Consider the following 11,447-nt stretch of genomic DNA (forward strand, 5'->3'; position numbering starts at 1 on the left):
GGGCGATAGCCATGGGCAAGGTACTCATCTTCCATGCCGTGGCACGCTACATGAAAATGGGGATCCTGGTTGGGTGTGTGGACTTGCGTTACTTTTGCGATATGCCTCTGCAGACCGAATGGTGGAGCTACTGTATCAAGATGGCCAGGACCAGGTGTTAAATAGTTAAGGGAGCCCACAGTTCAAAAATAAACTTTTTATGAAGAATAACTTAAGAAGAACTATATACAGCGGATTGTAGGTATACATCTTCATGGACGTTTCTTTAGTAGCACACAACATCACACATTTTTCCTTCCTTGCTGAAATCTCTTTGTCCCTCTTAGTTCTCCTCTCATCTCTTTGCATAGCCCAGCACAATACCTTGGGAGCTTCCAACTTCCCCAGATAACTTCATTAAAGTCTAGTAAGCAAGAATTCTGAACTCCAACCCACAGTATTGCGCCCTTCTCTCCATAGGAGAGTTCTCTATGCCAATATGACGACTGCTCAGCTTCCTTTTTCTACTGACGCCTTTGAACCACCAAGCGGTGCACTTGCTCTTCTTTTCACTTCTCTCTCCCTTTCTCGTTCAGTTATCTTTCCAGCTGAAAACTCCATAACATTCTGCTGGGCTTCATGACCCAGACCTCAATACACTCCCTTTCTCTCTGTCTGTTCTGACTCCAAAATGCTATACGGCTTCTGGATCACTTCTCTCTTTCTCTGCTGGGTCTTACTACCCGCTTCTCTCATCTCCCTCTTGCTACAGGAACACCCACTACATGCAAATCTGCCAACTCATCAGACCTGAGGCCTGCTACAGCTGCAAGCTGGGCCCTTACTAACGCTCTACAAGAAAATCCTTTTCTGTCCTTCCACTTAGCCTCTCCCATTCTGGGCTAGTCCCAACCATTAACTCTATCTCTATCTGCTAACTACCTGCTGCTGGATAATGCATGACTTCATCCCCAACACTGCAGATAACTAAACAGGCAAAAATTATAACACATCACATATCCTCAAATGGTTTGTGGGCAACACCTCAACTTCCTTACACACCAAAGGGAAAGTAATTCACCAGTCAGGAGGACTGGCTGACTGAACTTAAAGGATACCTATTATTAGATTCATGGTGCCCGAACCAGAGGCTGGCTGTGTAATTGCAACTAGTTATTCCCAAGAGTCGCACCAGACTTGTCAAAAATGCATGTTGTTAGCTTCTTAGCAGATGATTATACAAGTGGTTCTATATAGTGGTTGGTGCAGTGTAAAGGAGTGAGATGACCCCCTCTAAAGATATTGCTATGTTGATGATATGCTATACTAATGTATTGCATAGCTCCCAATCATCCCAGATTCAGCAGGATTGTCCCGATTTGAAGGCTCAGTCCTGCTACATCAGGAATTTGCCCCGACTTCTAATACTCACCTCTCTCTGACATCATCATTGCTCCATGGGTCCTCCTGTTCAGGGAGTGGGCTGTATCTCTTTGCTCTGACATGAATTAAATAAACTACTCCCTTCTCTTGTGAACTGAGACTCAAACTCACAATCATTATATTCACAGGCAGAAGCTCTAGCTAGGAGCCACAGCCCACAATGATAAACATAGAATTTGGTAATCTTGAGCTGTATTGCAGGCAGTGAACCCAGAAGCTGATTATCCAGGTACATAGAGATACAATGTATATGGCATTGTATTTCTATCTGCCTCTATTCTAGAGGTGAAAAAAGTTAGATTTTTTTGTGCTTATAACATTACTAAAAATAATAAAAACAATTACAAAAATTCACAACCTCTATAACTGCAGGCAGAAGATAAACATATTGAGACACAGGCTCCAGTAACACCAGGGGGAGAATTTTGTATGCTTGAGCTGTATGACACTCACTAACCTCACAGGCAGATTATACTCGTACATAGAGATACATTGTATATAGCAGTGTATTTCTATTTCCCAGTATTCTAGCGGGAGAATAAACTACTATAAAATTACTAAATCGTAATGGAAAACAATTACAATAATGCTATTTTATGTTTTTTTTGTGAGTTTCCCTGGGACTTGAACCCACAACGTACAACATTTCAAGCAGGAGCTAAAGAAATTGATCCACAGGCTCTGCTGGCCTCACCAGAAGAATTTTGTATACTTGATCTGTATTGCAGGCAGTGACCACATAGGCAGATCATACTGATACATGCAGTCATGGCTCAAAGTGTTGGCACCTTGAAACTGTTCCACAAAATTAAGTATTTCTCCCAGAAAATTATTGCAATTACACATGTTTTGCTATACACGTTTATTTCTTTTGTGTGTATTGCAACAACACAAAAAAGTGTAAAAAAAGGCAAATTGGACATAATTTCACACAAAACCTCAAAAATGGGTGGGACAAAATTGTTGGTATCTTTTCAAAACTGTGGGTAAACTACTTTGTTTCATGTGATGCTCTTTGAAACTCACCTGTGGCAAGTAACAGGTGTGGGCAATATGAAAATCACACCTAAACGAAATCTTTGCATTTTGTGTCTGTGTGCACCACACTAAGCATGGAGAACAGAAAGAGGAGAAGAGAACTGTCTATGGACTTTAAAATCAAAATTGATGAAAAATATCAACAATCTCAAGGTTACAAGTCTATCTCCAGAGATCTTGATGTTCCTTTGTTCACATTGTACAACATAATCAAGAAGTGTACAACCCATGGCACTGTAGCTAATCTCCCTGGATGTGGATGGCTGAGAAAAATTGATGAAAGGTTGCAAAGCAGGATAGTCTGGATGGTGGATAAGAAGCCCCAATTAAGTTCCAAATAAATTCAAGCTATCCTGCAGCCTCAGGGTGCATCAGTGTAAGCGCAGACTATCCATCGACATTTGAATGAAATGAAACGCTATGGCAGAAGACCCAGGAGGACTCCACTGCGGACATAGAAAAAACTAGACTGCACTTTGCCAAAATGTTCATGAAGCCAAAATCCTTCTGGGAAAGCATCTTGTGGACAGATGTAACCAAGATAGAACTTTTTCGAAAAGCACATCATTCTACTGTTTACTGAAAATGGAATGAGATCTACAAAGAAAAGAACACAGTACCCCTACAGTCAAATATGGTGGAGACTTGAAGATGTTTTGGGGTTGTTTTGCTGCCTCTGGCACTGGGTGCAACGCATCAAGAAATCTGAAAATTACTAAAGAATATTGGGTTGTAATGTGTCTTCCAGCAGGATGATGACCCCAAACATACCTCAAGAAGCACTAAGAAATGAATGGAAACAAAGGGCTGGAGAGTTCTAAAGTGACCAGCAATGAGTCCGGATCTAAATCCCATTGAACACCTGTGGAGAGATCTTAAAATTGCTGTTGGGAGAAGACATCCTTCAAATATGAGAGACCTAGAGCAGTTTGCAAAAGAAGAGTGGTCCAAAATTCCAGTTGAGAGGTGTAAGAAGATTGTTAATGGTTATAGGAGGTGATTGATTGCAGTTATTTGTTACAAAGGATGTGCAACCAAATATTAAGTTGAGGGTGCCAACAATTTTGTCTGGCCGATTTTTGGGGTTTAGTGTGAAATTATGTCCAATTTGCATATTTTTCTCTGTTATTTTTGTGTTGTTCCAATACACCAAAAGAAAATAAACATATGTATAACAAAACATGTAATTTCAATAATTTTCTGGAAGAAATACTTAATTTTCTGGAACAATTTCAAGGGTTCCAACATGACTGTATATTTCAGGGGGTATTATGTTGAAATATAATAAAAATGCCTTATCTTCTTTTTTCTCTGTATGTCATCACAACTGTATGTGTGTGTATTGAAATGCTATCTACAATGTAAACATATAACTTTTTTCCTGTCGTTTTTGCTTACTTGTTATACAAAATCAATAAAAACATATTTAAGAAAAAATAAAACAATGAAAAAGTTCTGGCTCCTGTGAATGAATGAACAAAAACTAAATTCCTTAGGTCCCTACTAAAAAAGAGCATGACGTACAGATGACATCGTGCCAGCTCTGGCTAATCAAAAGCTGTGCCAGGGACACCAGAAGGTAAGAGATTCATGACCTCCCATCCTGCTGCCAGGTACCCCTGACCTGCAGTCTGAATCGGAGTCCGGTGAATCGATCCACTCATCTCCTGTCGCAACTGTCCCAGATACCGTGGTACATTCCCGGATTTGGGTCTACGCCCTGCAGTCTCTGGCATCTTCTGAATATCCCTCAGTGCCACTGCCTCTCTGACATCTCCTCTTGCCAGGGTATAAATAAATGGTAAATGGGCGTAGATTGGGATGTGGCCAAAATTTGCCACAGCGCGCCACATAGTTTGTTCCTCTTTCTGTTCTTCTAAAGTTGGGAGGTACGGTATTGTTGTATGTTGATGTTTGCTATAACTGTTTAATGGTAATTATTATGCAAATGTGTGGGGAAAGTAAAAGTAACATTGTAGGTACTGGGTAAAGAAAGGGTGACAGTAAACCACCCCCAAAGATGAGTCTTTGGGAGTAAGAAGAGAGTTACATCCTGGTTAGAGTAAGTCAGCAGCTAGTAGTGAAGTGAAGAGAGTGAACCCAATCACAGAGAGTGTTACAGAGGTAGCAAGCCCTGTACCCATTCTGGATTAAGTGATAGTCTGGACCTTAATACGGCTAGAACATCCTGAATCAAAGGAAACTAATCAGACAAGATTAGGACAGTTTAGCTGGTAACCCAAAGAGATATAACTGTGGGCAAAGTGAAGCTGAAGATACAATTTGTAGGTTTGGGGGTCTTACTGAAAAAATACTGGACTTGACAGGCAGGGCTACAGGTGCTGCATGGAAGTGGGCTGTGATCAGTGAAGGGCAGATAGAAAGGATGGAGCATTCAAGGCAAGTATGCCGTATTTCTGAAATGTTACTTAAAAGTGATGTCCCGCCACATGAAACTGGAATGTCTGTGCCTCTGTGAAAAAGAGACGATGTAAAGAACAAGTTTTGTACCTGCTACTTACCGTATATATGTTCCAACAATAAAGTTCACTTTATTTTTATAAAATGGACAGAATCCTTCCTTGCTAATGCATTACATCTGGGTACTTGGGTCATCTAAGGGTCTGTGGTCTGAGTGAGAAACATATACAGGAAATATCACACACATCCAAAGGTATCTGTTTTACTAGTGTCTGGGGTCGCAACAGAACACCTCGGACCGTGCAACACTTACAGGGGGATGGACATGGGTTGCAGACCTTCTGCCAGTATTGACTGTCTCCAGAGGACTGCTCCAGACAGTTCACACACTCATTTTATTTTAAAGAGCCAAACACTTTGAAACGTGTCTGTAAATGCAGTTTCTGGCTTGGCTTCTTATTCTAAGTCATATGGCAAAACTTGTTAAAGGATCGATATTGACATTAGGATTGCTACTTCTAATAGGTGGTACTGAGTCCCTATCCTATTTCTCTCTGAAGAGGCTTCTTGAATATTTTTGAGTGATTCACACTGCCCTTTCTGCTTTTATTGCTTCAGAAATTAAAGAAGTATCTAAGGTAGTGCATAACTTTTGTAGAGCTATGGTTAACATTTTCAGAGGTGTGAATGTTTGTAATGTGTGCATAATATGCATGTAGTGGAGCTGTGTGCTTGTGTGTAGCAGAGCTTTGCGAGTGTAATGTATAGCAGTATAATTATAAAAATAAATAACTAAACATTAATATTTACATCTCTGATGACTTCTCAGAATGCACAAATCTTCACTATATGCAAACTACCGGTGTGGAGCTGGTAATCTTAAAGGAGTTGTGTCATGACTTATTTTCAGGGATGCACTGTTCCCCAGCCTCCCGGCTCGCTGGTGGGTGGGGCAATGTGCTCTTGAATGATTGACAGTTCAGACCAGTGTCATGGTTCTGGTTACTGGCCCATACAATACGTTCTCAGATGCGGCAAGAAAAGGCAGCTTTGCTTCTGCATCTTAAGAGGAACACTAGGAAACTGATAGGTGACACTCTTCCCATTCATTTTTATTGTTAAAACACTTTGCTTTTCATATGTTCAGTGTTTTGAGAGGTTTTTTTTCTGCTTCATATTTTGAAAAATGCCTGGTGGAAAAAAAGAAATGCATATCACTTCATTAAAAAGGCTTCTGATAGAATCCGGCTGCAAAAAAATGCTTTAGGAAAAAGCTGACTTCTCCAATAAGCTTCAAAAACATTTCAAAACTGTTTCACAAAAAGCTTTGGGAAATGAAAATCTCCTCTAAAAAAGTTTGTAAAAAAAGAAACATTTCCCAGAGCAGTTTGCATTAGAAAAATCATCTTTTTTGACCACATCAAAAAGTTCACAAAGCCTTAGATTCTCCAAACATTCTCCTGAAATGGAAAGATGGGCATTTCTCAATCACAAGATCCCTGATTAAAATAAGACTTGATGATATTTTAACCTTAACACATAACTGTCAATGATTTCCACCGCTTTTTGAGTGTCTAAACATTTTTCAAATAGAAAGTTTGTCTTTCGTCCAAAGTACTCAGTCCGTTCATGACTGTTTTACAGTGCCACTTTCACATGGATGACTTCTGATTATTATTTTGCATTGGTTCTTGTAAGCCAAAGCAAGGACTCGAACAAAAACAGACAAAAGGTAGAATGGAAAAAAAAAAGTTGAACCTGAAACTGGCCTGAAGCTGTGTTCACGCCATGTACTTGTTATATGTTTTGGGTTTTTTTGCTGCAATTTTATCACATTTTTTTACATTGGCGGCAAAAAAATAGCTTCAGGACTGCATTGTATAAACACAGCCTAAATGAATTTATGTACTGCACAATTGTTGCAGAAATTTGTGTTGCTGAAAATCTGTTTCTTCCACGGTTTAATGAAATAATCACGGAAAATTAGCCTCATTATTCACATCTTCCCTGATCCAAAGGGAACTTTCATGCTAAGCAATGCAGAGAAGAGCTCTTAACAGATGAAGACAGTGATGAAGATGAAGCATCCCGTATCCATTGGTGCAATATCTCAACATTGTCCTATGTTCTGCTCTAAATAGCCGGCATGATCAATGTAATGCCAATCCTATAGTTATTAGAGGAATATTGTAATAATATGTGAATCTTACTCCGGAATTAATAACAGACAGTCATAAATCAAAATAGATGCTTTGCATAACATGAAACAAACGAGGCACTGTGAAGTGCTTTTCCCATAAATAATGCTGTGTGCATGTATATTATATGTCTGGATAACAAACAGAATTATTCATCTCTGAACCCTGCCATGCATAGTGTACATGTGAGGTTATTAAAATATTAAGCCATGTGACTCTTCCATAGAATATGCATTGCCCAGTTGCTTGGGTCATTAACACTTCAATGTGCATTCATCTATAGCAATTTGTTCCTAATGATATTTTCACATTCAGTTTCAGAAAACGGTTTCTGGTGAGGTCACACAACGTGCCATTGGAAAAAAAAAGAAATAAGATCCCGACATGTACAATTAATAGTAGAAAATATGGCATTCATTGTGATACATAGGCTGAACAGATGTTTCCCGAACAGTTTTATCACTGCTGTATTACTGTAATAATTCTCTCTCTGCTTAATAAAAAAGAATAATAAACTAAAATGTCATCAATCCAGAATCCTCATGACAACAATAAACAACGTCAAAGCATTGGAGGAGTTACTATTACATAAGGCTGCATTCACACATCCGTGTGAAATGCCCTTGTGTTGTCCGATGTTTTATTAGACCGTACGCGGATCTATTCATACATCTGTGAAAATTTTGGATCCGAGCGCAAAACTCAGATCAGGTCCTATTTTGCTCCGTATTTGCAAATCAGACTCAGCCATACAAGTCAGTGGGGATCTCACGGATCTATTGCTTAATTCTGAATTTGAATTAAAATGAATGACCTTGCAGGGGTCTTTTTATTGGATTGGGAACAAATCTATTTCTTTAGTGAAAAAAAAATGGACGAGAAACTGGGGAAAAAACAGTCCATTTCTCATGGATGGTAAAATTCACAGTTTTCAGTGTACCCGAGATACATTTTGTTGAGATCTAAAATTATCAAACCGGTCATGTCGATAAATTGCTGACCTGACTTGTTGTGTGCAGTTCTGGACAGTCTTCTGCAGGAGCTGCCTGCCAACGAAACATATCTTATACATATAATGAATGAGCCCAGTGCACGCTGTGAATTTTTCCACATTTTCTGTGGGTCCATGTGGAAAATTGCTCATGTACACCAGCAACATTGTTCAGTGTTCTTTCTGTTGGCAGTGTGATGCGCACAGACTAAAATTCCTCGACCGAAAATATACCACTGAGAGAGTCAAATGTCATATTATCTGGACAGTCTATGCTAATACAAGGTGGAATATTTTTGTCTCGGTCCAGTTTAAACCCTTCCCGACATTGGATGTAAAGTTCCGTCCTATTTTGAAGTGCGTTCCTGCAAATGGTCGTACCGGGTATGCCCTGGCGATTATGCATGTACAGGAGCTAAAAACAAGCCCTCACATGATTCATATCAGCATAAAAATATAAAAACTATAGTTTTAAAATTCTGGTGATTCAAAAACTTTTTTTTGTATAAAAAAAAAAAAAAAAAAAAAAAGCATTTTTGTGTATAAAAGTAGCAAAACCTAAAAAAATATATAGAAATTTAATCATACTGACGAGAAGAATGAAGCCATCTTATCACATATACAGAGTGGATAAACTTTGTAAAAAATAACAAATAGGAATTCTTGAACTGCTGTTGATTTGTTCATTCTGCCTACCAAAGATCGCAATAAGGTTCGGCTCACAGTCATCCGGTGCTTTATGTTGAACACTTACATCGGGGTTTAAATCTCTAACATACATGATTCAGACACCTCTCCCAATGGAAAATTCACTGTAATTAGGCAGATAGATATACTGTGGACACAGTCTGGCCTGTTGACCACAGTTTTGTGCACCTCTGAAAAGAAGGACACTGCTGAACAGAGGCCAGACAGAGTCCAGAGTAATTCTGCTGCATCATTATAGTGAATGGATCCATCAGGGGTTTCATCAGAATCATGTATTTCAGAGATGTAGATGGAAACCCAATATAAGTGCTCAGCATAGAGTACAGGATAAATGTAAACCAAGCCTTAAGAGTGATCCATATGTTCTGTACCCCAAAATGCTATAAATAAAAGCTTCAACTCAACCCACAAATAACAGGTCCCCACTTTGGTCCATCATCTGTCAACGGAAATATAGGGGTTTTCACGTTACTGGTAGCACAAAGGCTCTGGAAAAGCGACATGGCTTCCAAAATTCAGCTAAATCTGTGCTTCCAAACCCCTCCCTTCTGAACCCCACAGTGAGTCTAAACTACAGCTACCATTCACATGTTTGGCATTACTGTAGCAAGGAGACCCATCTAATGTATCGATGCGTGTCTATAGATGCTCAAGCTGGGCACAACGTATGGGCACTACAGTGTATTGGGTACTACAATGGCAAATGGCATATTTGGAGTTTTCACTTTGCAACGTTCACTGCGTGTTTGTTTCTGCTAATCATGGAGACAAAGTCATCACTACACCTGTAAATAAATTCCCAGAGGGGTGTAGTTTCCAAAAATGGGGTCACTTGTGGGGGCTTCTGATGTTCGGTCTCTTTGGGGCTCTGCATATGGGATCTGCAAACTATTCTAGGAAAATCTGCACTCCAAAAGTCAAATAGCGCTCCTTTCTTCCCCAGCGCTGCCGTGTGGCCAAACAGTACAGTCACATAAGGGTCATTGTCACATTCAACAGAAATTGTTTAACACATTATGGGGTCTTTTTTTCACCAATTTCTCCTTGTGAAAATGGAAAATCTGGGGCTAAAAAAAATGTTATTGGTAAAAATGTAATGATATAAAATTTTGTGAAACACCTGTGGTGTCAATATGCTCACGGCACCTTTAGATTAATTAATTGAGTGGTGTCGTTTTCAACTTGGGCTCACTTATGTGTGGGTTCTGTAGTTCTGGTACTTCAAGGGCTCTGCCAATGTGACACGGCACCCGCAAACCATTCCATAAAAATCTGCACTCAATATAAATGGGGCGCCTTCACTTCTGAGCTTTGCAAAGTGCTTGAAAAGTAGTTTCCAACAGCATATGGGGTATCAGTGTGCTCAGGAGAAATTGTGTAACAAATTATGTGGTCCATATGCCTCCCATTAGCACTTTTGAAAATCAACTTGGGGCTAAAACATCATTTTAGTGGTAAAAATGAAATTATTTTTTCTTCCCTGCTCAATGGTATAAAATTCTGTGATACACCTGTGATGTTAATATGCTCACTGCACCCCTAGATGAATTCATTGAGAGGTGTAGTTTGTAAAAACTTAAAAAGGAGTCAATTATGGAGGGGTTCTGCTGTTCTGGCACCTTAAGGGTTTTGCCAATGTAACATGGTACCCTCAAACCAGTCCAGAAAAATCTGAACTTCAATATAGGGCTTTTTCCCTTCCAAGAGCCCTGCAGTGTGCCCAAATAGTAGTTTCCATCCACATATGGGGTATTGTCGTACTCATGAAAAATTACACAACAAATTGTTTGTTCCATTTCCTCCTGTAATCATTGTGAACATGAAAAAATGGGGCTAAAGTAACATTTTTGTGGAAAATAACTTATTTTTCGTATTTTGCTTCCACTTTTTATCATTATTGAAGCATCTAAAGTGTTAAAAAAACTTTCTAACTGTGGTTTTGAATACCTTGTGGGTGCAGTTTTTATAAGGTGGTCACTTTGGTGCATTTTCTGACACATAGGCCCCTAAAAGTCACTTCAAATGTGAACTGGTCCCTAATAAAATAGGTTTTGTAAATTTTGTTAGAAAAGTTAAAAATTGCTGCTAAACTTTTAACCCTTTACATATCTAGCAAAAGAAATGTTTAAGAAATGATGCTGATATAAAGTAGACATGTGAAAAATGTTATTTATTACTTATTTTGTGGCAGTATGACTATTTGCTTTTATAGTCATAAAAATTCAAAGTTAAAAAATTGCAAATTTTTTAAAATTTTTGTCAAATGATTGTTATTTTCAAAAATAAATGCAAATCACATCGACCTAAATTTACCATGAACATGAAGTGCAATATGTCACAAAAAAAACAGAATTACCTGGGTTCGTGGAAGTGTTCCAAAGCTATTAGCACATAAAGTGACACTGATCAGAATTGAAAAATTTGGCCTGGTCAGGAAGGTGAAAACAGGCTTTGGCGGCTAGGGGTTAATAGACTTTTACTATCATTCAGATTTCAGATGGAATTTTACCATCAAAGTACGAATAAAATAAATATAAGAAGTTGAAAATTTTACTTTAGTTACAAATTAAAGGGTGGCACAGTGGCTCAATGGTTAGCATTGCAGCACTTGGGTCTTGGGTTTAAATCCCACCTTTGTCCATTGAACTAGTAAGGTTGCAGCATTAAAG

Source organism: Phyllobates terribilis, unplaced genomic scaffold (assembly GCF_046119375.1).
Source record: "Phyllobates terribilis strain yellow unplaced genomic scaffold, ASM4611937v1 Scaffold_2__4_contigs__length_985480577, whole genome shotgun sequence".
NCBI classification, from domain to species: Eukaryota; Metazoa; Chordata; class Amphibia; order Anura; family Dendrobatidae; genus Phyllobates; species Phyllobates terribilis.